The sequence below is a fragment of the Mustela nigripes genome, chromosome 5, assembly GCF_022355385.1.
Source record: "Mustela nigripes isolate SB6536 chromosome 5, MUSNIG.SB6536, whole genome shotgun sequence".
Taxonomy (NCBI): domain Eukaryota; kingdom Metazoa; phylum Chordata; class Mammalia; order Carnivora; family Mustelidae; genus Mustela; species Mustela nigripes.
In genome coordinates this window covers 94,586,585-94,610,691 of record NC_081561.1, presented here as the reverse complement: position 1 = coordinate 94,610,691, position 24,107 = coordinate 94,586,585, and the positions used below count along the sequence as shown (strand labels likewise).

At 39.4% G+C, this 24,107-nt stretch overlaps 1 long non-coding RNA gene across 3 annotated transcripts in view; it reads left to right on the top strand.

Moving 5' to 3' along the window:
• The first annotated feature begins 831 nt into the window (after window positions 1–831).
• The window catches only part of LOC132018224 (uncharacterized), a 39,691-nt gene continuing 16,415 nt past the window's right edge, over window positions 832–24,107 (top strand). For 2 of the 3 annotated variants that reach the window (XR_009404477.1, XR_009404476.1), the window contains exons 1-4: window positions 832–2,095; window positions 2,643–2,803; window positions 4,070–4,189; window positions 8,340–8,478. This is a non-coding gene — a long non-coding RNA (uncharacterized LOC132018224). The remainder of the gene's footprint in view (window positions 2,096–2,642; window positions 2,804–4,069; window positions 4,190–8,339; window positions 8,479–24,107) is intronic. The other variant, XR_009404478.1, reaches the window with a different exon arrangement.

The window sequence follows — 24,107 nt, the reverse complement described above, 5'->3', positions numbered from 1 at the left end:
TCCTCCCGCTCCTGCGCTTCCTCCTCCTCCTCCCGGGGGTCGCTGGCCCTCCGTCCACGGCCGCCGCTCGGCCTCCCCGCAGCTCAGCGCCTCTGCCCGGCCGGCATCACACGCTGGGCGCCCGGGGTGGGTCCCCGCGCTCTCCGCCTCGCTTCTCTGCCGCCGGACCAGCCCGCCCTCGCTCCTTCAGAGCCCCCGCTGCCTTCCTCAGGCGCCGCCGCCGCCGCCCAGGCTCCCGCCCCACAGCTCCCTCTCGCCTGACAGGGTGCCTCGGCACACGACACCAACGCCCGCCCCGAGCAGCAGCGGCACCCGCGGTTACAGCGCCGGCCCCGGCGGTGGCGGCAGCTGGGCCTCCGCGGAGCAGGGCTGGGGAGTATGCGCATGCGCCCTGCATCTCCCTCCCCACCGTCTTGTCGCCCCCCCCCCCCCGCCGCCTTACCCCCCTGCCGCCGTGTGCCCCCTTCGCCTGAGTGGAGCTCGGGCTTAAATTACCCTCGGCGAAAATCCCAGACCATGGTTAAATTTCTCCCACCCCAATCGTCAGGCCAGAGTATGCAGCTGTTTCTCCGGCAGCTGAGATAGTAAAAATGTTGACTAACGAGCAGCAGGAAGCCTTTATTTTAAATTCGGTCGTTAAAGCGGGGGTTTATGCTCTCACCCTTCAGCGAGGTACACGCTCCTGGCTGCTGGCTGCAATATTGCTGTAGTGATGCCTTTGTTTTGGATTGTTTTGGATCTCATTTTTGAAAAAGAGCTTCTAGACAACGTTTATGACTGTGGTAAAAGGATGACAGATTTAGGTACTAGAAAAAGAAAGGAGATAAACCGGGGAGTTGGGGGGGGGGGGGGGTGGAATCATTTCTTGAATCTGTTACTGTCGGTCACATTAAAGCGTGGCCATGGCAGGTAGCTGCTGGAAGGGAATAGCGTGCCAGAGAGGAGCCGGTCCAAGGCTGGGTGTCTGCCCGGGCCGGTGACACACCAGCCCTGGCTTCAGTCCGCAATCGGGTGGGTGGGGATGGAGGCGGGAGCCAAGGTGGAAGTAAATACCGCACTGCCACTCATTTTCAGACCCTACAATCCGCCTTGTAATGCCGATTATCCAGTAAGTAATCCCCAATAGCCTCTCCACTCTTGCGAGGGGAAGAGAGGGAAGGATGAAGTCTTTGCGCCGACTTTTCCGCTTCTCCACTGGCACCCTCTCCCTGGGAGGTGTAGGGACAATTGTCTGGCTCAAGTTTGGAAGGGTAGAGATTCATGCTTAGGGGGACCCTCCCGGAGAGCGTGTTCAAGAAAGGTGAATGGGAAGCAAGAGGCATTTGATTGGAAAGGACGTAGTAACTGGGGAAAACGGAAGGAAGGATGAAAACGCATAGACTATTTCTAATTCGTGGAGTGCGGGTGGGAATGGAGAACACTCTCTCAGGTTAATAACTTCGCCTCCGACCGTCCTGCGAAAAGGCAAGGAAGGGATAGATCGAGTTTCCTGAACCGAAATCAGAAGCGCCCGCCCTCTTCTTTGTGATTGGCCGCCTCCTACCCGATCGGGGAAATTCTCGCCACGCTATTAGTTGACGTGACCGGCCTTTAAGAACATTCAGCAAACCAACTACGAGTGGGGCTTAGGGATTTTGGGAAATGTAGTTCTCTCTGGAGCTTCCGCATCCAGGACGATGCCTGACCCTTGGAACCTGTAAAATTGTTTTGTTGCTTATTATTTATTGAATCACTCAGCTAATTCACTGGGTACAACGGACAATAAAGCAAATTTTGGAGGATTTCTTAAGCTATTTCCAAGTGGCTCTAAAGTTTTTGTTTACTAATTTAGTTCTCTGAAACACATTTTGAGTTTGAGTCATTGTGCTTGGTTACGAAGACACAAAAACGCAATACTTGGCTTTCGACAAGCTCACCACAGTCTAAAGGGGGAAAACCTCACATAAAAAGAAAGCGTGCAACCATATGATGAGTCCACTGATGGAATCTTGCACAAGGACTAAAGAGAGTAATTTAACCAGCCAGAGAAACACACCATAGTTGAATCCAGATGAATAGGAGTTGCCCGGGTGAAGAGGAGAAAGGGCATCAGAAGGTAGGTGGGGAGGTTATCGAGAAAGTACCTGGAGAGCTTTTTAAAAAAATACCAAAACCTCCATAGAGGAAAATTGCAAAAGAGATCATTTGCCCCACGTAATTTTTTGATCCACCTTTTTATTTAATTTGGAATAAATTTATAAAACTCTTCTGAGAAGGGACAGCTTCTTGCTGAGAGGATTTGTGGTGCAGTGGAAAAATGCTAGGCTCTTCTGTCTGCCAGACATGGATTTCAATCCAGGCCTTGGTGATAAGGTGCAATGTTGAACAAATTCCTTACTTTTTCTAAGAGTCAGATTCCTCATATGTAAAATTAAATTCATACTACCTTCTTCTTAGGGTTTTGTGAAGGTAAACTAAAAACAAATGTAGTTTGCACTGGGTTGCTTAGCACTCTGTAGATACTAAAAAATGTCAGTTTTTCCGTCCTACTATCAGGGTACCTTGAGGTGAAAGGGAGTTCAAGAGATCACCAATTTAAGCCAGTCCCCATTTTTTACTTCATCATTTTTGTTTTGATTTTCATGCCTCATCCCTCTCAGCAGATTGTGAATTCTTCCTGGCATTCCCAAAACTTCAATTCATAGAGACACATGACATTTAAGATGAATGTGGAACAAACCTGCTAATGGAGATTAGCTTTGTGAACTTGCAATCCGTCGTCTTCAAGCTCAAGGAGACCAGGACATACCCAGAATTCTATTAGGTAAAAAATAGCAATGCCCCCAAAATATTTACCTTATGATAGCAAAAATAAAATAATGGATCCTCAGACTCAGTTTTTCTTGTCTTTAAAAATTGTCTTTGGGGCGCCTGGGTGGCTCAGTGGTTTGGGCTGCTGCCTTCGGCTCGGGTCATGATCTCAGGGTCCTGGGATCGAGCCCCGCATCGGGCTCTCTGCTCCGCAGGAAGCCTGCTCCCCCCACCCCCCTCTCTGCCTGCCTCTCTGCCTACTTGTGATCTCTGTCTGTCAAATAAATAAATAAAATCTTTAAAAAAAAAAAAAATTGTCTTTAAAAATCAGTTGATTTTTAAAATTAAATTGGAAAAAAAATATATGATATAAAATTTAAGAATCAAATTAAAATTAATTAAAATTTTAAGAATAAAATGATTAAAATTTAAATTTATATTATGCATTTTTAAGTTTAGCACAGAAGAAGTTTTACCCTTAATAATCTCTCAACAAAGATTAATTTTTGTTTGTTTTAATGAATGAATCAGTGTGTTGATTCCAAACAATTCAGTAGCTTCTGCCTTTCGGCAAGCAACATTCTCTCAAATGGAATTCTTTCTTACCAACTGGAAGAATGGATCAGGAGATGATGATGTAATAGTATATACCACTGAGAAATTATAGTTATATTACATTTACCTGAGTCAATACAACTCAAAACAATACTCAACTAATACAATGAAAATAAAAAGACAAAAAGAAAGAAAGAAAGTAAGAAAAATTGACATAGGAAAAGGAAAGCACCTCATTAAATTACTCAGCATAGAAAGCCAAAGACTAAAGTTTCGTAACATTCTGGAATCTGCCACTCCTTGTTGCCTTGTTTAAAGTCTACCATGCCAGGCTAACGAAAGCTCTGTGATTGGTCTTATAGGAGCCACTAGATACTGATCAAGAGGAATAAAATAGACACTGAAAATAAATATTTTAATGAGAAATTATATTACCAGCAAAAACTTTCTGGAAGTAGACCAGATCTGCCTTACCTGTTAGCTTTTATTTATATCCACTTCATTTCAATTTATTTGAATCCCAAAGGAAATATGTGTGACAGCAATTGATTCACCATACTATTTAACACAATATTGAATTTAAATTATTTGTAAATTGCAGCAGAGATATTAATTAGTTAGTTTCCCTAGTTCAGGCCCCCTTTTCTGAATGGGTCCCCTAAGCCCTCCTAAATTGCTGGGCCAGGTGTTTTGACCAGATAATCATGTATTCTTATCCAAACAGATTAAGGCAAAGATCTGAAGTAAGCCATGCCAAGAGATCATCTTCTTCTGGGAATTTGGAGTTGAATCAGACAATGCTAATCAGTCTGAACTAGGAAGTTATGTGGACCTGGGACTGAAGGTAAGTATGCCCAGACTTAGCTGGCACATGGTAAAACGAAACAGACACACAACCTACAGAGAAATGACTCTATAAAGAAGTGGAGAGCAGAATCCCCATTCCTGACCTTCCATTTTCCCAGTGCTTATTCCTTATGAAATCTGGCTACTCTTTCTTTCCATCTTTGTATAAATGAGTTTGAACAGGTTTCTGGTTTTTAGAGTCAAATATTCTGATACAAATTTAGACACAACCTGCCCCAAATATAAAGAAATACAGACATACTCTAGCCATCTTTTACTGATAATTTTACCTCACAGTTCTCCCTATAGTTAAAAAGATGCTGCAATAATCTGGCAAGGAGTTGGTGGCTTAGGGTGGAATGGTTAAAATTAGTGGCTATGGTGAGAAAGGATCAGATCGTGAATCATATTTTTTATAAGATTTGCATTTATTTACTCGAAAGAGAGAAAGAGCACGCACAAGCAGGAGGAGCAGCAGGCAGAGGGAGAAGTAGTCTCCCACCTAAGCAAGGAGCCGGATGCAGGACTTGATCCCAGGACCCAGGGATCTTGACCTGGGCCAAAAGGAGATGCTTAACTGACTGAGCCACCCAGGCATCCCCCTGGATTGTTTTGTAATGCTAGAGCCAAGAAGATTTGCTGACGGTATGGGGGGAAGGAAGAGACAAGGATGATGCCTCTGAGTTTTGGCCTGAGCACTCTGAAGAGTGGTGTTGCAATTTAATTTCCACATTTATGAATCCTAGATAATTTTATTATCATTTGTACCTGAGTAGACTGGACAAATATCATCAGCTAAATAAACAAGTCATGTCTGGAAACAAGCAGGATCCACTACACTGTGCTTTTTGTCAGGCTCTGGCCTTTTAACAAAAACAAATAGGGGAGATTGCAGTGAGCTTTCATTATTTCATAAATTTCCCCACCACTATTTAATATTATTTGTAGGACTATCATTAAACCATATGAAAAAATGTCTAGATAAAGACCAGTAAGTTCAAGTGAAGAGAAAATTCCAGAAGTGCAAAACAAAATTAATTAAACAAAATGAATACTTAAATGTAAAATATGAGGCATTAATGTAATATGAGTGAAAAATATTGTCAGATTCTTAAAACTGAGACACTGGGCAATCAGGAGTTCCTCAATAAATTGTCATATATTTCAAATGCTACTTCTACAATGGGCACAGTATTTGAACTAAAGAATGATACTCATCATATTTTCAATCTCAGTACCTTATTTTAAGATTTAAATACTATTGCAAAAATTTTGAGCATTTTGCTAAATTTTTGCCAGAAGTTCAATTCTTCTTCTCCTCAAATAATTCTTTATAATTTGGTTTTTGAACTAAAGAGCTAGCAATAAAGTTTGTACTTTATTGTACTTTATGCCATTACTCATGGTTCATACACTGCAGTGACTGAAAAAGCTTTGAAAAGCAGTTAAAGTTAGTATTTTGTTCCAAATCACTCCACCCCCTTTCTTCCTTTTGCTTCACTCTGCTTGAATCCTCTCCCAAGCCTCCTCGAACACCTGCAACGCACACAAAAAAAAGAAAATTGTATATCATAATACTTCTAAAAAGTATTCCTTTAACAGAGATAAGTATCTCTCTCTCTCTCTTTTTTTTTTTTAATTAAACACTACTCAGTAACAGGTCAATAACTAAGTTCTACAAACCAGCAGAAAACTGAACACTTTTTCCCTCAGACAGAGTTGCTAGACATGGCAGCCCAGTGAGACAGTGTCCGTTGCAGCTGACTGGTGTAACAGGGCCTTCCATCTCAAGTTGTGGGCTGGACACAGCTGTGTCACGTCTCATAGTCATTTGGCTATAGAACTTTTAGGTGCTAACTTCTTTCTCTGTCTTTCTTTCTTTCTTTCTTTTCTATTTTTCTTCCTTTCTTCTTTCTTTCTTTCTGCCCTTTCATTGGGCTCCCCAATCAGTGGAGAGTCTGTTTCTGCCTCTACCCCTCTCCCCACTCCTGCTTGCTCTCTCTCACTCTTTATTGCCTCTCTCACCCTTTCTCTCTCCCTCTCTCAAATAAACAAAATAAAATCTTAAAAAAAAAAAAAAGGAATGCCACTTGAGAAATCAAAAAGGATCAAAATAAAAACTTTAACGTAAGGAGAATAAGAGCAATCCTCTCTCCAAGGACCTATCAGAGCCAAGAGAAGAGTATTAACAATGAAAACATGCAAGGTATACTAACTCTCAGAGGTTTTCTATAGGTGGGTAAACACAGTCTCAACCCCAAAGATGGAGTTCCTCAAAACAGGACAAGGTATCTAGCTTTAAACTCAGAACAGACTCCTTGACTGTGTTTTTAGCCAACACCATACACTCAGTTTAACAATGTGTCCACAAACCTACAACTCTGGTACAAGAGTTACCCCTTATCAGTGTTTCAGTCACCCTTGGTGAACCACAGTGGGAAGCAGATGATCTTCCTGACTTAACATAGGAAGGTCAAGAGTAGCCTAAGGATACTTTATGCCAGCATCATTTATCTCACTTCACCTGTCACATAAGTATTTTTTCATCTCACATCATCACAAAAAAGAAGGGTGAGTATAGTATAGTAAGAAATTTTGAGAGACCACATTCACATAAGTTTTAATATAATGTACTCTTATAATTGTTCTAGTTTATTGTTAGTTATTAATCTCTTACCATGCCTAATTTGTAAATTAAACTTTATTATAGGTATTTTTATATAGGAAAAAGCATTATATATAGGCTTTGGTAATATCCACTGCAAGTCTTGGAAAAAATTCCCCCGAGGGCTGGGGGCACTACTGTATCTGCTTCCCCCAGCTCTGGGCCAACCATCTTCACCTTTTAGGTAACCTCTGGCCTCATGGTTATCTTATTTTTACTTCACTCAATTATTCTGTTTTCACACACCCATAGTCTCAATTCTACCTCCAATGACCACTGCACTCTACCTGGTCCTTTGACCAATGACACAAACTGAGTTCCTTTGGACATGCAATTTTTAATGAACTATCTCTATTCAGTAACCTACTAACATGTTAGTAACCAGAACATTAGTAAAGTCAATATAAAAGATATTGACTATACCTCAGATAAAACGGAGCCTTTTCATTCTCAGCAAAATAACACACCAAGCTCCCAAAGAATTGGATAATTATTTGGATATTTTCGGAGTGATTTCTTAAGATAACCTTAGAAGGAGGATAAAACACTTAGCATAGACGACTTCCTCAAAATTCTCTTCACTTATTTATAACCTCTGCCCCCAAACCCCACTCTTGTGGCAGTTTTTCCAATAATCTGATTCTTAGAAAGGGTCCTGGGCTCCTTAGAAAGCCCAGCCTTTGCTGGATGGCTTACTCACTCCCTCCAAATCCCATTCCTCAAACCTCCCAGACAGTTCTTTTCCGTATACTTTCTTATGTTAACACTGTCTACTCCTTTCTCTCTGACACTGGGTTAGTATTCTCATCTAATCAGAAAAAAAAAGGCGTGAGTAGCCCAGAAGTACAAAGACTATTCGTCACAAGGGAGGGACGAGGAATGTGACTATGTACACCTCAGTAGTTTAGTTCCAGTTCGTTCCTGGTCCAGAAATACATCTGGATGGAGATGCTGAAGAAACAAAATGACTATAGTCTTTAAAGCAAGGTAGTACCAAAAGGAGAGCACAGAACTGGTGCAATTTCCAAAACAGAAGATCAAGAATCTGAATCCTGGTCCTTATGCCTATCTACCAACAGGGTGATCATTACTATTCCCTTCCAGAAGCATTTCTCTGTGCCCACAGTGTGACAGATGTTTTGCTGGGTGTTTCAGGGAATGCAAAGATGATACAACTTGGTCATGGCTCTTGATAAGATGACATTATAGTGATAAGGGAGCAAAATCCCTAAAAACAATAGTAAGAACCAATGCTGAACAAATCCTTTAATCTCCTGAGTCGTATCACCGTATATCGTTTTGAACTCTCCATAGCAACATGCTCCCATTGGGTATGTACTCATCATCGTGGTACCTTGTCCTAGAGGATGGGTTTCCCTAGAGGCAAACCTGGAGTTTGGGAAACATGGGGTGGGAGGAGAAAAGACACTAGGATTACTCAATTCCCTATGATTCTTTCTGAGCTTCTGCTTACTCCCACTAGGTTTCATCCAGACCAACATAACCCAAATATTTCCACCAAGACTTAATCTTGTTCAGCAGCCCCAAATGCAGCTTCCCTTCCTTGGTTTCCTTATAACCAGAATGATGGTGTAACTTCAAGGTGTGGCTTTATAATCGGGGTAAGTGGAGGCTCTCACATTTGCTGACAGGTTAGTTCCTATTTATTTCTCAGCATGATGTGATGTGCCTTTTTGATTCTTGCAGTGAAAAATAAGTGATGATTTCTTTCAGCTCAGGCAAGAATGAAGAAAAGGATACCAGGTGCTTTGTGGCTCCACATTGTTTTCTAGCAGCTGGAGTAACTGTGCTTTTGAGAAGCCAGTAGAAACAGAGTAGTTTGAGAGTACCAGTCAACCAAAACACTTTCACTTGGGGCTAAGCTATTTATGAGGGTAAATGCCGCACTCTAAGGTTGTAGTGACATTGGGTGAGGGGGTGGGGGAAAGTCACAGCTATTGCTAAGTAATATTCTCTGTCTCTGTGCTGTTTCACATGATTCATACGTGGGTTTCAGGCAGGAGGTTTGTTTCCTGTCATTTAATAAAGGATCTGTCCAGTGTCCTGTATGAGTGTCTAACCTCCATAACCTTATTTTGCCTTAAAATGTGCATGATGTCCAATGCATGCATTCCTCTTCAGTGGCTGCCTCTTAATCTGCTCATAAACTAGACATGTTCTGCTTATTCACGACGAGAGAGTTTGTTCAATTCAGGAAATTGAGGAGGAAGTTCCATGATATTGTTATCATGGTTCACCAGTCTAGCGGTTTCCTTAAAGAGGCATCTTCCTGCAGTTGAAATTTTGAGCAGAGTTCATGTGCAACCCACTTGGGTAATTCGACTGCTTCTTTAACTATTTAAACACGCAGAGTCAATATTCAGTCTTTTGTTTTTCTATTTCTTAGGTTGTGACAGAACAGAGATGGCTCAGGCCACTGAGGCAGGCATATCTAGATTCTGTCACTAGCAAAGTGGCATCAGACAAGTCATTTAACACTAGCGTTTTCATTTTCACATGTGTAAAATAGGTGTACAGATATCTACTGAAGTAAAGTGTTGTTAGAGTATAAAGTTCCTAGCTCAAAACTTGTCACATATATTGAAATTAAATGGTAGCTCTTCTAATCATTCTCTTGTGTTGTTGAAAGCCACTCTTTAGGTGATTTTACTCTGTTCTTGTGACTTAAATATTATCTCAACATCGATGACTCCAAAATGCATATGTCCATTTCCAACCTTTTCCCTGAACCCCCGATGTGATGTATATGTGCCTCTTTGACATCTCTACTTAGATATTCAAAGGGCATCTAAAATTTAATGTCTATACTGAATTCTTCACTTCTGGTAGTAAACTATACTTTACATCTCCCACAATCTGCCTTTTGCATGTTAACGGCATTCCTATCTCTTGATGTTCAGGCCCACACAAGTAAACTTGTACCAACCTCTCTCTTAATGTCTCTCCCGCTACATAACACCCCCCAACACACACGAACACCTCTACTTCCAGTTCATCAGCAAATCCTATCAGCTCAACCTTTATAATATATTCAGAATTTGACAAATTCTCACAACCTCCATTTCTCGTGCCTTACTCCAACTCCATCATTTTTCATCTCAATCATTGGACCATATACCAGTCTAATCTGCTCTCATCAATTCTAAAAATATTGAACAATTTTAAAAGGTAGATCAGGTTATGTCACCTCCAGTGGTTTCCTGTCCCTCTCTAAGTAAAGCTCAAAATCTTTTAGAATGGTCTAGAAAAGCCCTACAAGATCTGCTCCCTACTCTGCTTCTGTCTTCTTGTCCTCTCTCCTCCTTGTTCACTCCACCATAACCACATTTGCTTTCTTTACTCTTCAAATATAGTAAACATACTTGTGCCTTAAGAGTTTGCATTTGTTGTTCCCTCTGCATAAACCAGGGAAAAGCAAACTTTTCCCAAGAGCCAGATAGCAAATATTTTCAGATTTATGGGCCACGTATACCCACAGTCACAACTATTCAACCCTGTCGATGTAGAACAGAAGCAGCTGTAGATGATATGTTAACCGTTGAGCGTGGCTGTGTTCCAAGAAAACCCCACTGGAGAGAATTTGGCACACCCCAGCCACTGCTTATCTTCCCCTACATTTGACCTCCACATGTGATATATCCCCAAATTTCCTTTGTAGGGGCCCACAGCAGGCCACTCTAAGATGGGCCAGTTTGGTATGAAGATTATTTTGAGTTAAAAAGCAGTCAAACCCCAGCAGTTTTAGGAATAGCTCTTTAGCTCCTTCACAACTGCCCAAAGATTTAGATAGAGGACCTGCTCCAGGAAGAGAGCTATCATCATAGATAAATACATTATTCTATGAATGAGGTATGATAGATGGGATAGGACCTACCAAGGCTTCTCTGATGAAATTCTTCTGTGTCCCAGTGTTTCTGTAGGCCAGCAAACATTTATTTACCAAACATTCATCCTTTTTCATCTTCCTATCAATTGCATTCCTTCCCATTGAAGTCCCAGATCCCTACCTACCCACTTCTCCTTAGTTCAGAATGACACATATACCTCATTTTGCCTATCTTTAGAATTTCCATACAGGGGCTTCCCTATATGTACAAAAATAAAATTGCTTTTCATCTATTAATATGTTTTATGTCAATTTAATTGTTAGTCTAAATAGAAGGATCTTGAACAGGATAGGAAATTCTTGCTTCCCAACACCTTCATATCCCTGTCCAGTTGTCACAAATGTCACCTTAACAATATGCCTTATTTGACTTTTTCCCAAGAAATAGGAGCAATTTTACCCTCTCTACCCTCCACCTTCCCGCACACACAGTCAGGAAATTCCTATCCCCACTCCAGTCCCCTTTCTTAGCCTTATTTTTTCTATAGCACTGGTCACTGACACTCTATTTTTTGGTAAGGGATTTTGTTTTCTTCTCTGCTGTGTCCCTGGGGCATAGAACAGTTGCTTACAATAGAATGAATCAATGGGCTTTGGGCCAGAAGGCAGGAGTTCCTTCTGGCTTCTAGTAAGTCCGTATAACCCTTAGGCATTTCACTTAACCATTCACATTATAAATGTCCCTTTCTAAAATGAAAAAAAAAATAAGGCAGGCTGTAGAGATGAAATGGAATGGTAAATTAAAACAAAAACAAAAACTGTAAAAAGTAATAGAAATAAAATTTGGGTTTGTTAGTTGTTGTACCCTAATGTCTCTTAAGAAAACTATAAGAACTTTTCAAATCAAAGAACTTTGATTTATTCAAAATCCTAAATAACCAAAATAATTTCCTCTTCATGATCATTTTCCCTGCTTCAGACTTTGCATATAGAGGGGAAAAAACGGAAATCTTCAGAGATCTTATGAAGATTCAATCTAACTGAGTTCCCTTTTCCCAAACATTTCTTTGTAATCTAAGAATCTACTGCAGAGATCAGACAGAGGCCATCATTTGGACCTCTGCTTTATAATTTAAAAGCCAAATATCATTAAATTTTAATTCCTTAAACCTAGAATTTTATCATTGACCCAACTTTTCTCTTAGTCATTTGGTTTGCAAGCTATGACTTACATTTTTACCTAAATTGGAAAGGTCAAACGCCTGAATATTATTGTCTAGTGTTTATGACTTTTACTTCCTGGTGAATTAATTCCAATATTTGCTCTTATTAATTTGAAAGTGATCAAGTTTCAGAGAAGCATAAAGTTCTATCCAGTTCTATCCAGCTGCCAAGCCTTCAATACGGAAGGACTTAGCCTCTCCAGATACAGGGGGGAATGAGCATTTCTTATAACTGGATAGAGAGTAGTTATTCACCAGGAAAGTAGTTTTAGGGCTCAGAGAACTTGGAATGAGTTGGAATGAGGGATCGGGGCTAAGCAAAAAAATGGAAGCCGAAATAATTCTGACACGGTAAAACCCATTTCGCTTGCCGTGCTTGAGCATGAATTGTTGTGTCCAGATAGCAAACATAGGATCCGAGATTTTTTTTTTTTAAAGATTTTATTTATTTATTTGACAGAGAGAGAGATCACAAGTAGGCACAGGAGCAGGCAGAGAGAGAGGGGGAAGCAGGCTCCCTGCTGAGCAGAGAGCCCAATGCGGGGCTCAATCCCAGGACCCTGAGATCATGACCTGAGCCAAAGGCAAAGGCTTAACCCACTGAGCCACCCAGGTGCCCCATGGATCTAATATTTTCTTGGCTGCCACGCAACTTAAGACGGCTGCTTTAGTGGTAGCCAATTATCCAGGAACATATTTGAGAGAGGGACAGAGATCCTCAAAAGAGCAGATTTGAGACATTATTGCTACAGCAGGCACAAAGTTCACAGTGTGCAAGAAGTGAAACTTTCTTCATCTTGAAAGACTAAAATTATTTTCTGACTTGAAACTCACTTTCAATTTTTTTTTAACCTATTATAGAAAATTGATCTCATCCCATTAAGTAAGTTAAGGGGATTTTTTTTTTAAGCCATTTCAGATTTTAAACTCAGTCCTTTCATGTTTTCTTTCTGTCCCCTTTTTACAATTCTGTCATGGTGGCAAACTGTTACTGACTTCTCATTCCTCTCTGTGTGACTTGCCACGTGTTCAGCCCAGGTAATAAATCACAAGCCATCAAATTGCAAAAAGAGTTTGGGAAAGCCAGTTTAACTTCCTGCAGGAGACAGCCAAGATACAGCAGTAGACTCAACAGATTTTTAGGGCTGATGCCATATCCATGCCCTTGCCATATCCTTCCAATATGACACCCTTTGTCCTGTTCTAAGAAGGAGGGGGGCAGGGGCCTCTCTGCAGCCCTCTCTAGTCTACTGTCCTGCTACATTTGCAGTTTATTGCCAGCACCAACTGATTGGGCATGGGGGTGCTTTCTTTTCTGGTCAGTTTGCAGTTTTCCTGGGCCTTCCCAAGAGCAGAAGCACAGGTTCTCTACTTGTGGATCATCAGACTTAAAGAGAGCAAAAGGAGAAAGGAGATGCTTTAAGAGATAACTATGTTTGTGGGGTATCCATTCCCAACTCTCCATTCTGCCTGAGGAAGGAGATGCAAGCCATAGGCCTCCCCACACTTATATCTAACCCTTCCACTCTTTTCTTCTGCCTTCCCTTCTCATATCTCTATGGCGAGAGCAGAGAGCAGACAGAATACCTTCTCCCACCCCCGACCACTTTTGTCTGCCTCTTAAATCTTTCTATTTAGAACTTAAGCATACACATTGAGATGTCTCACTTGAATGCCAGCAAAATTTTCATAATCTCTCAATGGGACAAACTGGGACACTCTGAGCCTAAAAGTGGTGTGGGGGAGGAGGTGGAAGGGTGGATGAAGAGTAAGAGAAAAATCATGTTGATAAATAACACAGTTTTCTTAGCCTGCCATATTACATTATATTCCACAACCTTGTAATATCATTATTATTATTTTGGCATAAGTTTTTATAGACTCCAGGGAGAAGGAAGTCATCAATTTTGTTTTAAAATATTTTCATAAAAATCCTAAGAGTTACCCACATTCAGTGTGGCTCTCTCCTCTGTACTTTGAAAAGGGCCACTCCGTTGTTCTCCCTTCAGGGGAAAAAATATTGACAACCAGATTATCCAAAGTCATGGGTTCAAGATAAAGTAAGGGGTGCTGTCATCTATGTAACATCCCATTCTTTTTCTTTCTTTTTTTTTTTTTTTAAAGATTTTATTTATTTATTTGACAGAGAGAAATCACAAGTAGTCGGAGAGGCAGGCAGAGAGAGAGAGAGGAGGAAGCAGGCTCCCTGCTGAGCAGAGAGCCCCATGAGGGAGCCCCATGCGGGACTCGATCCCAGGACCCTGAGATCATGACCTGAGCCGAAGGCAGCAGCTTAACCCACTGAGCCACCCAGGCGCCCCCCCATTCTTTTTCCATAACAGACTGAGATCCTCTGACATAAATAATGAAAGATTTGCCCTTCATTGACAGTGTGATCACTTTTGCCTGAGAGCCCAACTCCTCCACACAGTAATTCTGAAACAATGCTCCTCTGGAGAGTTTAATCATTTACCTTACCAGGCCCTCATCATCCCGCTTTCATTTCACTTAGGCTGGGGGTAGGTAGGAATAAATCTCAGAATTTATGAAAATGAACATTATTTCTTTTTATCCACTTTTCAATTTCTGCCTCCCACTGCATTTTTAAAGAAACTACCATTCGAAGTATTGCTTTAAATCATGGTGTCAAATTTTTACATTAGTTTGTAGCCTTGTGGAGATGATCAGAATTTAGGGATATAGATTATCAATGAAAATTTCAAGATTCTGAATCAAATTTATAAGCTGCATCAGTAGCAAATATTCTGTTAATTCACCTTGACTTTGTCTTTTCTCCTAGGATTAGTAAACCATTCTACAGGGGTCAGTTATCTTTCTCTCAGATGTTCTTTGTATTTCTTTTTTTTTTTTTTTTTAAAGATTTTATTTATTTATTTGACAGAGAGAAATCACAAGTAGATGGAGAGGCAGGCAGAGAGAGAGAGAGGGAAGCAGGCTCCCTGCTGAGCAGAGAGCCCGATGCAGGCCTCGATCCCAGGACCCTGAGATCATGACCTGAGCCGAAGGCAGCGGCTTAACCCACTGAGCCACCCAGGCGCCCCTGTTCTTTGTATTTCAATGGTCAAAGTTTTTAGCTGATAGTCTATCCAACTACTGGAATAAATACCATTCCTCCTGATATCTTATTATCCCTGCCTTTGTGATTTTCCTTTGTTGCTGCTGACATTTTATTTATTTTTTTGATGACTGACTTTTCTAAATCAGTAGTTTTGAAAATGTTGCATTTTCTCTTGACTGGTCACCATCCAAACAACTAGAAAACTCAACTGACTGTAACAGCCCTAAGGTTCAGGCTCATATGTGGTGGCTGTAGTGCTGTTGTTGTGAGTGCCTAAAGCTCATGTCCCCACTATCAATAATTTCATAATTAATTATTTCTTGGAATGTTTATATACAGAGGTATTTATTAACAGTGTTAGAAAAAGGAATAGACATACATATATATTCACTCTAGTTCTACCCTCTTGTATTATAGCCTCTTTTAATGAATCTACTCTAGATTCCAGCACAACAAACCCAAATTCTGGGAGTCTGGTTTCCTACCAGCTGTCACATCCCACCCTCACTGGCTCTGTTCCTGGGTCCTATTTCCCTCTGGGCCTTGGCTTGAGCTTTTGTTCCTCTCCAAAGGATACATTGCGTGATTCTCTACTGTTACCGCTGGCTCTGGCCTTACATGCCCTTTGATACAACTTGCCCCATTTTTCTACTAACTCCAGTTATCTGGGCTAGAATTAGGAGACACAGACCAGCCACCTCTGCTTCCCCTACTTACCATCATGCCATGCCAAACGTTGGAGACACTGTTGCAGCTGAGTTCCCCATGACAATATGGTGTGAAGGAAGATGGACCTATGATCAATCTATAGAGTAAACTGTAGTTAACCAGAATAACTAATACACATAAACTCTGCGAGTTCTGTATACTGAGATCAGAAAATAAAGTCTCTCTTACCACAACATAGGTTTATTAAATGGGTCTTTGGCATTATCTCCAGTTAGGTTGTAGTTGAGTCCAAATTCAGGCTCATCCCTTGCCTAGGGCTAAGCAAGGGCAGATTATCATGATGGTGGATGGGATGGGTGGGCTGAAAGATTCTATTGATGTAGGACTTGGTGCATAAGTCCTTGAAGTGTGGGTTCAGGAATTCAGTCATGCCTCAGGCTCAAAACCACGTTCTCTTTCTGTTATCTAACTGCCTTTCTACTTAAGAATTTCAAAAGCTTAGCATAACAGAATTCTAAGCTGATGCCAAGATACCTTGTTATGCCAACAAGGCAAAAGATCAAAAAAAAAGGAAGAATTATGTTCAGTGACTGAACCTGAAAGCAATACAGTCAATATCTTTCATTCGTATAGCATTTTACACTTTCGAAAGCATATAATCTGTTTAATATTCACAACAATACCTATGTATCATTGTCCCTAGTTTAGGACTGAGGAAATAAAGCTCAGGGAAGAAGAGTGGCTTGTAAAGTTACACAACAAATTAATGGCAGAACAAAGGTGAACACTCAGCCCCTTGTATCCTCTGTGTAGAAACCTTTCTTCTGCACCACACTGCCTTTGTGAATAGCCCGACTTAAAAAATGACAAAACACAGGATTATGAGAACATGTTTTGTTTGGGCTTTACTTTAAAAGATTGGTCCTGATCCTCTACCAGATTTTCTCCATTCTCTTCAATATTCCTTTTCCTGTGGATTCTTCTTCTAAGCCAACTCTAACTCAGCTGCAAAATTTCCTTATTCCCCACCTGCCAAGTTTTCTTCTCCTCCTTAAACTCCTTCTACAAGTCCAATTAATATGACTAGCCAATAATACATTCTTAAAATCTTTTTGAATATCTGAATGCAAGAATGATTTCTTTAGACTGTGTTCTGTTTCCTGTTAATATTCAAAACACATTAAATAATCTTAACTGGAAAATTTCAGGATCTGAAACTATAGCTAGTGCTTTTTCCAACATGTAAGGTATCTCTTCACAGAAATTTGTGGGGGTTTAGATAACCTGACACATGAAAAACACTAAAGAACAATGCCTTACACTTAATAGCTGATCAGTAATAATTGTTTTGTTATTGCTATTGTTTTCATTATTATTTGGCATGCAGTGAAGGATAAGAAATGAATCCCTCTCAGGTCAGACTGAGGAAGACTTTAAAATGTACTCAATTCTAAATGGGAATGGATATTGTCCTTCTGACTTGTACAGTCAAAAATTTAAATCACTACTTTTATTTGGGTATTGTTTTAAAATAAACATCATAATTAATTTTTACAAGTATTAAAAGCATACGAGCCTGGGAAATTTCTGTTTACAAGTTGTAGTTTGCAAAACCTGTTCTGCATTTACATAGTTACCTGTGGTAAAGGTGGTTTGATTGCAGTTTAAAAAGTGCTCTTTGCACCAACATTTTGTGGCAGAAATACTGTAGTACTGCAAATGTTCTGGATTTTTTTTAGTCTCTTTTTATTTTGTAATTACTTAGGATATTTGGATGGAAATAATTTCCTTGCTGTTCAGGAGTTCCTCTTCCCATGCGGTTTATTTCTTTCACCTGAAATAGAAATCTATTTTTAATTCCAAAAATATGCATGCTTAAGCACACTGTCATGATACTTGAAAACTGGAAACTTAACAACAGCGGTAATAACAACACTCAGCTTAAGCCTGGGAAGATGGCATAATAAAACTATGATGCAGTCAAATTTCCCTTCTACCTAATAAGCCACAATAGGGGGTGGTTTTGCACCTGCTCTTGACTTGTTTCAGTGTAGCCATTGCTGTTGCTGCGTGCACACATTATGACAGGAGGAGTAACCAAATGGCTTCCCATGGAAAGTTTCATCTGGGATTTCCACTCCCTGCCTCCAAGATGCTGTGTATTATCTCTTCCCAAGAAAACAGACACAGTTGTCCTATCACCAAATTATCCCACTCCTTCCTACAAATTCCAGGCTATTTCTTCAATGCAGCAACTTCTAGTCCCAGAAATCCAAGCTCATCACTCCGCAAACAGCTAAAATATTGTGTTACTCAGTAAAGGTTTCCCTGATGGTTTAAAAGGGAGGGGACTGTTTTTCTGTATTTTTGACTCCCTGTGCAACTCTCTGAGCTCACCTTCCTCAAACTACATACTTTGGTATTTACATAATTTGTCCATGCTGAGTCATGTTACGCCTGAGGTGATTGTTTCGGTCTGTTTGCCATTTGATATTTGAACTTCTGTTCATTAAAATCTCTTGGATGATAGAGAGACATGAATGACTTTTATGGAATGCCTGTCAAACAGTTTTATCCCTAACATTATTGATAAATTTTTTTTTGATACTAGTATAGAAAGATAGCTAATGATTTGTTTCTCTTAACTGGATGTTTTTAATTGAATGCCTGCATATTCAATTTCATTCATGTTCTTCGTATGTATGAAGACACCAGCTAAGTGCTCTCCTAATCAGATAAGACACCTGCTTTATCCTGCCAGCATTCCCCAGAAAAGCAGCCTGACAGTAAAGGGATGATGCCTTAGAAGAGAGGAAACTCTGCTCACCTACGTTCAAGACCTGCATCAGTCCTTTCCTGCCCTCAGAGCGAAGTCTGATTTTGAGCTGACACCCATACTTCCCTCCTCATGTTGTATGGCCCTTTGAGGTGTGTCCACACAACAAATACAGGAGAGCTGTAGATCCTGAAAGCACTGCTTCTATGTCAGTGAAAAGGAAATGATCCAAACATCCAGTTGTCATGTGACCATTTCCACATGGATGCCCAGCACAAGCACCACCTAATTCAACATGTCTTACACGAAGCTTCTCATCTTTTCCTCGGAACATGCTCCCTTTCTTAGATTTTCTTCTTCAGAAAGATTGCATCCAGCGACCAAGCCCCATGCTTGGGCCATCACTGGAGAATGTTTCTTCTCTCTCACTACTCTATTCAATTAGACACCAACTCCCCGGATTCTACCTTTTCAATAACTGCTGGTCTGTTACCTCCTAATCCCTTCCCTGCTACCACCTCAATCCCACCCTGACCCTAGTTTGGGTCCTCATTGTTTTCACTTAGATTCTTGCAATATTGAATTCACTGTCTTCCTGTCTTTAGTATGGAGTCTGTTCTTGTTACCTAAGGGTTACTTTTTTAAATATAAAAATCTAATCATACCGTGTCCTTATGCAAAGCACTTCAGATCTCTTCACTGAAAACTGTTACTCTCTGTATCCTCCCCACGGGATCTCTGCCTAATTCTCCAGTTTATCTCTTTTCACTACTCACCTTGCACTTTACTTTCCAGATGCACGGAACACCATCTTCTCTTTCGTATTCTTCCTTTGGCTAATGCTTGAAACAAGCCTTCCTTCTTTGCGTCCCATTAGTCTCAAGTACTTGTGTCATCTGACCTATGAAGTATCCATCACTCCCACAGAGAAACTGGGTGCCTGGTCACTTATGCCTCAGGACCCACTCCTTTTTGCTTTGTAATTTTTTTATAGGACTGCCAAGCAACTCCAAGCTGTATCATTCATTTCCTAGTTTACTATGAGGATGACCCCCCCACCCGGGGGTTAACGCAGTACAGAGCATGCCCATCAGTAGGGAGGTGCCTTGTCTGTTTGCCTGCCTGCCTCTCTGTTAGGGCAAGAGTTTGCCTTTAATTTTTTTATCTCCAGTAGTTAGTACAGTGCCTAACCAGGTGTTTTGCAGACGCATGATATTTTTTACCTATCTATCTATCATTTATCTATGTTTCCACACACATACACCCACACACAACCCCACACACTTTCCTAAAAAAATTATTTTTTCCACCTCCTAGGGAATACAAGCATAAAATGTAGGGGCACCTCTAGGAGACCCCCTTATCCTCAGGGCAATGTTCCAACACTCCCAGTAGATGCCTGAAACTATGACATGTTTTTTCCTGATATATCCTGATACATCTGTGATAAAATTTAATTTATAAATTAAGCATGGTAAGAGATTCACAATAACTACTATGTAAAAATACAATAGAACAATTATAACAATGTACTGTCATAAAACTTATGTAAATGTGGTGTCTCCCTCTCTCTATCAGAATCTTATGGTGCTGTCCTTACCCTTCTTGTGATGGTGTGAGGACGAGAAAAACTCTGTATTAAAATTGATATTCAATTAAATAAATTAAACTTAAATTAATCCAATTAAATCTTCAATTATTTAATAGCTTAAAGTTGGAATAATTAGAGAATTATGCTAGATTTTGAAGAAAATTCCATTTTCATTTCTTTTTTCTTTTATTCTTTACTTAATGAACTTTATTTTTAGAACAATTTTAGGTTCACAGCAAAATTGAGTGAGCAGGATAGAGTTCCTGTACACCCAGCCTCCACATACACACAACTTCTCCTTTTATTGACTTCAGAGTGGTACATTTGTTACAATAGATGAACCAACATTGACACATCATTATTCCCCAGAGTCCGTAGTTTACATTAAGGGTTCACTCTGGGTGTTGTTCATTCTGTGGGTTTTGACAAATGCATACTGACATGTATCTGCCATTATTGGACTGTACAGAGAAGTTTCTGTGGTGTTTTTATTTCTTTTTAATTTCTAGATCAAAGACTTATTACTTTTGATTTTTTTCCCCTGAATGCTTTTGTTTTTATTTTTTTAAAGATTTATTTACTTACTTGAGAGAGAGAGGGAGTGTGGTAGGGCAGGGGAGAGGGTGAGGGAGAAAGTTTTTTTTTTTTTTTTTTTTAAGATTTCATTTATTTATTTGACAGAGAGAGAGAGATCACAAGTAGGCAGGGAGGCAGGCAGAGAGAGAAAAGGAAGCAGGCTCTCCGCAGAGCAGAGAGCCCGATGTGGGGCTTGATCCCAGGACCCTGGGATCATGACCTGAGCCGAAGGCAGCGGCTTAACCCACTGAGCCACCCAGGCGCCCGAGGGAGAAAGTTTTAAGGAGACTCTGCGCTGAGCAGGGAGCTTGTCCTGGGACTGAATCCCAACACCCTGAGATCACCACCTGAGCCAAAACTAAAAGTTGGTCGCTTAAATAACAGTGCCATCTGGCCACGCCTTCCCTGAATATTTTTATGAATTGTGAATGCATTATGCTTTTCCTAAATTAATTTTTTTTTTTGCCATCCCTTATCAGAAGATGGCACAAGGAGCATCACTGGCAACCTGTGTGACTGATTGTGAGATGGGCAATTCGCTCATATCATTTGCTCTCTTTGGATCAGGGACTCACTGTATCTCTTCCTTATGGAGCCTACTCTGAGTGGGACTCTCTTTACTTCATGGTTTTTTTTGACAAATATAAGCAAAAGGAGGAACCCAAGTTACCAGATTTCTTTCTACTCTTTTTCATTTTCCTTCTTATTTCTCCAAAGCCTGCATTGACTCTTCTTTTAAATGCTGTTTATTGGCTTTTTTAAGTTATTAAAGTGATTAAAACTAATATTAGAAAGTTTTGAAAATAAATAAGATATACAAATGTAAACCTAAGTCACCTGTAATACTCACTGAAAAATGTTAGCATTTTGATTTATATTTTTCTTTTCTCTACATATGTAAGTATATATAGACATACACATGTGTCTATATGTCTGTGTAGACATATGTCTATATATGTCTACACATACTATCTAAATAATTCTGTACTCTGCTCTTTTTTATGAAACATTATATGGTATTCATTTTCATATAGTCATTAATGATTTGTATGGTTATATGCTATACAAAATCATACTTCTGTATTTACCATGACTTATTGAACCAATTATTGGATATTTAAAGCTTTTATATACATATTATATATGCACACATATATGTATATCAGAATGAATGCATTCTTGAACATAAATTTTGATTTGAAATGTTGATTATTTCTTAAAGGTAGATTTCTAAAAGAACATTTCTGGATGTGAGGATAGCCATATTGACTCTATATATTCTTCTTTATTTATTTATTTAATTTTGAAGGGTTACCATGCCTGAGTAAATTCTCTCTTGGGAACGTTCATAGTCTTTAGGGTCTCTATGTCATTCACACAGCAGTAGAAAGGGGATGGGGAAATGTACCATAATTGGTGGGTATAGGATTTGAGTCCTAGCTCAAATTCTTACAGGCTGTGTGAGCTTGGAGAATTACTCAACATCTCTTTGCTTTAGTATCTTTATTTGTAAAATTGGGATAATAGTATTTGTAGTGTTCCTGTTAGGAATACAAATATACTAAATATATAAATGGTATCTTTTTAAATTCAGCTAGTGACTGGTGGAGTTGAATTTAACTCTAAGTCTGGAGCATTCTGCTGAGAATTCTCTTTTTAGCATTTGCTGTTAGCTATGGCAGATTTATCCTAAGGATGGAACTGCCCAAGATGTTGTGACACTTATGGCATATTTTTAGCTTATTTGAGATCACACTTAGTATCCTAAAACATCTTTTAGATCTAGTGTTATGCTTTTCTTACTTTCGGAAGTCCCATTATTGAAAGCTGACCTTTCAAATGACTGTGGATGAGGATAGGATCTCCTCGGTGTATGTTAAAACATTAAGCTATCTCAAACAACAGCACAACATTAATGTGAACAAAAGACTTTACAAACTTTTTCCTTTTTTTGTATAAATTAGATGGAAGCTCTTAGATTAGTGGATTAAGAATGTATCCTTTTGCATTAGAAGTATTTATTAGATTCTGAAAATGATCTATTGCTAACTACTACTTGGGTTGGATTTGAAAGTTTCTCTTTCTAGCTTCAAATTTTGATGCAATTCCTTACTTCTGTAAAAGTCGCAAGAAATATTGCAAAGAACTCTATTCTGTTCTCTACCAAATAATTCTTAACATTCTGCCCCACGTAATGTAGCATTTGTTCTTTCCTCTCTCTGTCTCCTTTCTATGGACAAATACTCCAGTGTGTATTTCCTAAAGGCTATCTTTTATATAACCAAAGTATTTTTATCAAACTCAGGAAATGTAACATTGGCACAATATTATTATCTGATTCATAGTTCTTCTCCAAGTTTCACAAATTGTTCCAGTAATATATTATATAGCTTGTTTTCTTGTCCAGGATTCAATTCAGGATCAAAGGTTGGATTAATTGTCATGTTTCTTTAGTTTCCTTTCATCTAAAAACATTTCCTCAGACTTTCTTTTCCTTTCATGATCTTGACGTTTTAGAGGAATAAAGCCAGTAACTTTGTAGAATTTCCTTCGGTTTGGATTTCTTTGATGTTTGCTCACAATTAGCTTTCAGTTGTGTATTTTTTATTGTAGTAGCATTGAAGTAATGCCTTGTCCTCGGCATATCATATCAGGAAGCACATAATGTCGATTTGCCTCATTATTACCAACATTGACCTTGATAACTTAAACAAATTTGTGTTTGTTAGGTTAATCTCCTATAAGGTACTGATTTTCTTTTAAAATTTTTAAGTATTTTCATTTTTCTTTTGTTTTAACCTTTCTAAAATTACATTCAATTTCCCTCTGAGATAGGCATATAACAAATTAGATTATATTTCAAATATAACCCCTGAAAACAAGTAAAAGATTATTTTTGTTCTGTTAATATTTTCACAGTAAATATATATATGTATATATATAGCATAGTGTTAAGTATATTGGCCATATAAATATTTTCTGACAGTAATATGTACAATGAAATATACATGATAAATACATGCATGTATGTATACAATATTACATATACGCATATATTTTGATACTTCTCTTGGGTTAAGACAAAAGTTGCTAAGATTTAGGGGGTGCCTGGGTGGCTCAGTGGATTAGAACCTGTGTCTTCAGCTCAGGTCATGATCCCAGGGTTCTGGAATTGAGCCCCGCATCAGGCTCGCTGCTCAGCAGGAACCCTGCTTCCTCCCCGCTCTCTGCCCACTTGTGATCTATCAAATAAATAAATAAAATCTTAAAAAAAAAGTTGCTGAGATTTAAATGACCTGTCTTCTACATATAAACCTTTGTTCATCATATTAGGGAGAATATTTTATTTTTAAATTTTTGTGGGGTTCTTTTTTTTATTGAAGTATAATTGACATACAATATCAATTTAGCTTCAGGTACATATTGAAGTAATTCAGTATTTTTTAAACATTATGAAGTGATCCCCAAGACAGTTTTTCCTCTTCTTAAT